Source organism: Sphaeramia orbicularis, chromosome 7 (assembly GCF_902148855.1).
Source record: "Sphaeramia orbicularis chromosome 7, fSphaOr1.1, whole genome shotgun sequence".
Classification (NCBI taxonomy): domain Eukaryota; kingdom Metazoa; phylum Chordata; class Actinopteri; order Kurtiformes; family Apogonidae; genus Sphaeramia; species Sphaeramia orbicularis.
The window spans coordinates 27,850,927-27,857,694 of NC_043963.1; positions in this window are offsets into that span (position 1 = coordinate 27,850,927).

The following is a 6,768-nucleotide window of genomic DNA, read 5'->3' on the forward strand; positions in this document are numbered from 1 at the left end:
AGGAATAAAAACACTCAGGAAAAAAAAAAAAATCTTGATTAAGGTTCTCATAATTCATGCATGAAAGAGTTAATTGCAAACATTTTAACTGTTTTACTGTTTTTACCTCTTAATCAATCTTGTAATGAACTGAATCACTGCAATCCTATGTAAGGCATTTAATGTTTTTACAACCTTTCACATAAATAAGAAGGTGAGGCACTTTTTTGTACTTAACCCATAAAGACCCAGAGCTACTTGTGTGGCAGTTCCAAAATATTTTTTTTTTTCATGTTTAGTGTTTCTTAAGTGATTTATCACCATTTACAGGGTGGGGAAGCAAAATTTACAATATTTTGAGGCAGGGATTGAAAGACAGTGTATGACCAATTAGTTTATTGAAAGTCATGAGAATTTATTTGCCACAAGAAAATTAACATAATAGAAAATGTTTTTATTCTATGTGTCCTCCTTCTTTCTCAATAACTGCCTTCACACGCTTCCTGAAACTTGCGCAAGTGTTCCTCAAATATTCGGGTGACAACTTCTCCCATTCTTCTTTAATAGTATCTTCCAGACTTCCTTGTAATAGTTTTGCTCATAGTCATTCTCTTCTTTACATTATAAACAGTCTTTATGGACACTCCAACTATTTTTGAAATCTCCTTTGGTGTGACGAGTGCATTCAGCAAATCACACACTCTTTGATGTTTGCTTTCCTGATTACTCATATGGGCCAAAGTTTCTGAAAAGGTATGGATAATAGTGTTAGGTATGATTATGACATCAATATATGTTTGGTTTCAAAACAATTGACATAGTGCCTGCTGAGAAAAAACAACTAAATGTTCATTGTAAATTTTGCTTCCCCACCCTGTATTATCAAAACAAATCAAAGTTTATTTCTATAGCACTTTACAACAACATAACAAAGCCCAAAGTGCTTTACATCTAAAAGCATGATTAAATTAGAAGATTAAGAAAACAGGTTAATCAAGTACTATAAATATGCATAAAACAATAGGACACAACACACATTGATAAAAGAGACCACAGATTCAAACCTAATAGTGTCTCAGTGCTAAGGGTTAAAAGCCAGTCTAAATAGGTGTGTCTTTGACCTGAGGCAGGTCAGTGAGGACTCGCAAGTCAGGAGGCAACGAGTTCCACAGTTTTAGAGCAGCAACAGCAAATGAACGATCACCCCACTGTTTATATCGGGACCTGGGGACATCCAAAACCATCTGAGAGGACGATCGGAGGGCTCTGCTGGGGCGGCGAACTGTTAAAATCTCAGATAAATAGGGAGGAGCTAGACCATTTAAAGCTTTAAAAACAAACATTAAATTTTTAAAATCAATATGATGGCGGACTGGGAGCCAGTGAACATTATCTTCTGTATTTTGCTTTTTTTTCCCACTGAACATTATGTATTTTCCTATATTTAACTTACTGATCATGCAGATGTTCATAAAAGCTCAGATTTAAGTTGAGGGTTATTATATTAGAAACAGAGAAAACTGAAGAAAATGTGACTTTTTCAGTGAAATCTCTCATTAACTGACCATAAACCCAGTGTGTCCATCCACTGTCATTGATCCAACTCCATGGGTTTTACTGGTGAATCAATGTTGTAGAAGATGACAGTGTTTCCACGGTAACTACTGCGCCTCTGAACATCCAATTGGGTCATATCTGATGACCATGAAAAGATGAATAACTGTATTTTACACCAGTTATTGACACAGATCGATAGGTTTGGGTCTTTGAGTTAAACAACAAGAAACATTTGTAGTTACTATTTATAGGTTAGTATGCTATAGGTTACTGGTCCGACCCACTTGAGATCGTCTATTATGTATGTGACCTCTGAACTAAAATGAGTTTGACACCCCCGAGTTAGATCATACAGTTTAGATTTTAGTAGCCTTTTCTTTCAGATATTGTAATGCTAGGACTTGTCCCCCTGATGTGTAAATATTCCACTCTAAAACCCTCCTCATGTGCTTTCCAAAGGTATGGTTGCTGTATCCTTGGCTTAGCACCATCCAAGCAGATTGTAATCAGCTTAAAGAAATATAAGTGGGTTAGATAGTGTTTCTTCCATTCTAGACCAGTGCTAAAACGTGTGGGCATAGATTCACAAGGCTAGTAGTTGCAGCTATAGGACAGAAACAGTTTGTGCACCACAAGACAGAGAAGAGTAGTCGCTTTGAATGTCCGCATTGACTGTTCAATAGGGGTGTGAATTGGCAAGAAGCTGGCGATACGATACAAATCACAATACTAGGATCACGATACGATATATCATGATATTGTTAAAACGCCAATTTTTTTGTTTGTTTCTTTTTTTTAATTGTGGTACAGATTACATTGAATGGAAGTCGAATGTGTGACTTTAAATCTTGCTCCAAAAAATGTCGGATGAACATCATAAATCATACATCATGAACCAAAATGGAAAAGAAGAGGAAATGTAATATAAGTTGCTTGCTTAATCTTTGCATTACAAGTTCTTTTGCTTGAAGAATCTTTTATTTTTGCAGATCTAAGTTGTCATATTCTGATTTAATTTTTAACTGTATTTTGTATCCTTGCTTCTACTGAACATTCAGTGAAAGGTTTGGCTAGTGTGTGCGTGTGTGTGTGCGGTTTTGATGAACTCACACCTGCCTGTACTGAACTTGGAGAAAAGGTCAATTGCAACAAGAAAGATCTAATTTTATAGCTTTAGAAAGTAGTTGTGGTAAAGAGAGTCGAGCAGAAAAACCAGATTATGAACTAAGGGGATTTTTGTGGTCAAGAAATGTTAGCCTAACAGTGCAGGTGTTAAGCAGGAGCTGTGTACATGCAAAACCATATGCTTTTCTTAGAATTAGCTTATAGAGTGACTGACATGTTCTGCCCAGTAACTATCAGTAACCAATAATAAGCATACGACGAATGTCATTGAATAATGGGAGTCTCCAAGAGTCACTAAAGACTATAAAAAAGGTAAAAGGAAACTCTTTTTGGGGGGGCGTTTTCTTTTTCTCTCTGTGATGAAATGTGGGTTTGATGCTAGATTATTTTTGTAACTTTTTCTATTTTTGCCTGAAGCAATAAATCAAGCTATTGTTTTAACTTTTTAAAACCTCAAACCTTTTTTTTTGGTGAGTTCTTCCTTTCTCCTGGTTTGGTCTGTCCATCTGAAATGTAACTGGTGAGTTAATTTAAATTACGCAACCCCCCCTCTGGTAAGCAGCCTAAATGGAGCAGTCCAGAGCCACTGTTGGTCTAAAAATCTCTAGAACACGCAGCCTTTTGTCCAAGATAACCGGAGATTTTTTGGTACCAAGGTGGTTTCAAAGATAAAGAAACTGGGCAGTAGTTCATTAACCAAACTAAACTGTGGTTTTTGAGATTTACTGCTTGCTGTGTGTTTACAAAATGATTATTTCCTTGAAGAATTGAATTACACCAGAAATATGCACAAATACAAAAGACATTTTTATTAGATCAGAACAGGATCTAATGCTATATCACAAAAATTTCCTGTGTTAAAACTTAAATTATGTTTTACAGACATTACAGTTGAAGGTCCTGTTATTAGTTCATAACTAACATCTTAACATTATTTTTGTGCAATCTCAACAAAGGAACTAACATTATTTAATAAAAGAGTGTTAAATAATAATAAATAAATGTAAACAAAAAAGAAAAACAAACAAACAAAAACGCTCCACAATATCTGCATTTGAATAAATACCTAAAAATATTGATACAGTACTTTTTAGCTTACCGGCCGACAGGCTGTAAGCTATTGTCGTCGTTGTCTGTTGTCTGTTACAAAACTTTCAATCGTCATTCTTCTCCGAAACTACAATTCCGATTGACTTCAAACTTGGTATACAGCTTCTTTATGATGATGTCAACAGAAGTTAGTGAAATTATTTGGATCCGGATCTGATTCTGGATTTGGTGCGACTTTGAAAATTGTCCCCATTATAAGAGATAGGAAGTGGATCGATGCAATAACTCAATAAATATAAATGATATCAAGTGTAAATTTCTACAGTACAGCCCTGATGGGGAGATGACCAAAACATAATGGCCACATGCTGATCAGGATCTTCTTCTGGATCTGGGAACTTATGGAAAATTTAACATGGGCTCTTATGGGGAAAAAATTTCAATCATCTTCTTCTCTGAAACTACAGTTCTGATTGACTTCAAACTTGGTATACAGCCTCTTTATGATGATGTCAACACAAGGTATTGAAATTATTTCCATCTGGATCTGATTCTGGATTTGGTGCAACTTTGAAAAATTTCCCCATTATAAGAGATAGGAAGTGGATTGATCCAATAAATCAGTAAGTATCAATGATATCAAGTTGGAATTTGAATTTTTTACAGATCTGATTGGAATATGACCAAAACATGGGCTATTTCTGTAATATAATAAATACACATAACTGGATGATAATAAATGGCATCTGGATACATTTCCCAAAGCTTTTAATTTGGCTGGTAAGCTACAGGGCCATTGGTCCTATTTTTGATATTGATACAGTGTTGTGAAATGAAATATCGTGATATGTTGCAGAACCGATATTTTTGTACAGCCTTACTGTTCATGTCAGGTCAGTGCCTCAGAACACTGAACAAATGAATCGTAGGACTTCAAACTTGAGCCTAATCCTCTCTAATTTGCGTTAGAAGTCAACACACATGGTCACACAGGGCTCTGCAAAATCCAAATTATGCAGAAACAGCCCGGAATCTGTCTCTAACACTATTAAAACATCAGCCTCGGAGATGTTGTGTACAGCAGGAAACAAAAGAATCTAAAAGTACTCTCCTCACTGGCCACGGCTCTCTAAATGGGTTCAAACATACATCCATTTAGGTCACAACCAGGCAAGGGTCTTTGTACCTGGTTTCCCTGGAAACTGTTTTGTAGTAAGCAGGATTGTAGAGACATATTTCTTTGTGGATTCTCTCCAGTATTGTGAAGCCCATTGACCTGTTATATTATGTTTTTTTTGTTTTTTTTTTTATTTCATGTCAGGTTTTCTCTTGTTCTTCCTGGAAACACAGATAGTTTCTTAGAAGTTCTCATTTATTTTTGCAACAATTGTTGTTGTGCTGCTTCTATCCGGTAGCAAAGAACATGATTCCAAACTCACAGCAGCCACAGACACACACTGGGATATTAAAGCCCACATGCACAAACACACTCTGTGCTGGTGCAATAGTGTGTTTTCCACTTGGTATAAATAATGTGACAAGTAAGTACATGACAGCACTCTGATGTCCTGAGGTGGAAACTGGTATGATTTAATTTCAAACAGCATTTAAATATATTACAAAAATGATTATTTCATCTAGACTTTTCCTGGCAGTACTTCAGAATGACTAAATGAGAACATTTGGTCTTTTTTCAGTCTTTTTGAAAACCAACTTTTTTTTTTTTTCCAGTACACCTTTGTTTGTTTGTTTTTGTCTTTTTACAGACAGATGAAAACCACTTTGCAAATCTGCATTAAGCTAAAATGACAGTAACCTAATTATTTGATCTTAACATGACATTTCTTGAATTATTTTTGGAAATTACGTAGCTGTAATAAAATCTAAACACCTGGGTTAGGAATTCATTTCCTCATACCTCATATTTGTGGGCTTGGTGTGATGTTTGGAGGATATCACCTTGTACATCTGTGCCCACATGGAGAGAATGTGGGTGCATAGTACAAGTAAAATGTCACCATGATAAATTTAACCTTTCTGGGGAGCCCTTAGTGGCTGCGTACCTGTGTACTTGCATTAATAACCAGATCTATCAAAGGGGAGTTTTCAGTTGCATTAGTGTTTGGGGAGTAATTGCTGTCAGCAGGTCTGGTCATAAATCCTGACACTTCAATCACAGCAGCTCCATAAATCACAGCTAAAAAGTTCACATCTGATGTACACTTTGCTGCTGCACAGGCTCCTAATTGAAAAGTGCTGCAGGAAATGCAGGGTCTTTTACTTTTTATACTCCTGTAGCTTTACTTCCAGGTACTTTCAATGACATTAAGGCAGAGGGCTACTCTGTTTCACACTTTTCCTAATGAACTAAGACCCGTAATCAACATTAGAATTCAGCTTTCATACTTGCAACCTAACTCCTCCCCATTAGCTTGTCCTATTTGTGGCTAAGTTTTGTTAACCCATAACAGCCACTGACGACCCAAACCATCTACAGATCGAAAATATTTAATGTGTTCAATCACTAATCCTATCGATACGTGTGAATAATTGGTGTAAAATGCAGTCTGTCATCTTTTCATATTCATCAGATATGACCCATTTGGACGTTCAGAGGCTCCGTAGTGAACATGGAAATACCATCATCTTCTACAACAGTGAGTCACAAGTAAAACCCATGGAGTTGGATCAATGACAGTGGATGGACACACTTGTTTAAGAGTCCGATCAAGTAGTAGCACGTGGACACATTTGGTGTTCAACAGGCTGTCATGTAAACAGAGTAACTTATATACATGTATTATACATATTTGAGTAGGTATTTATAAGCACTTTAACATTATGTATAACAAAATCAAATTTTTAGGTGAAAAATGTCAAATTACTGCTTGGTAATACATGGGCTTGAAACAGACATTTTTTTTAAGCTTTTAACATTTAAAACATGGTTCTTGACAGAAATTTAAACTTGATATCAACTGATACTTGATATCAGTTTCTGTTGAGAACCGCATGTTTTGATTGTGTAAACATGACCCTATAACATGGCTCATGTTC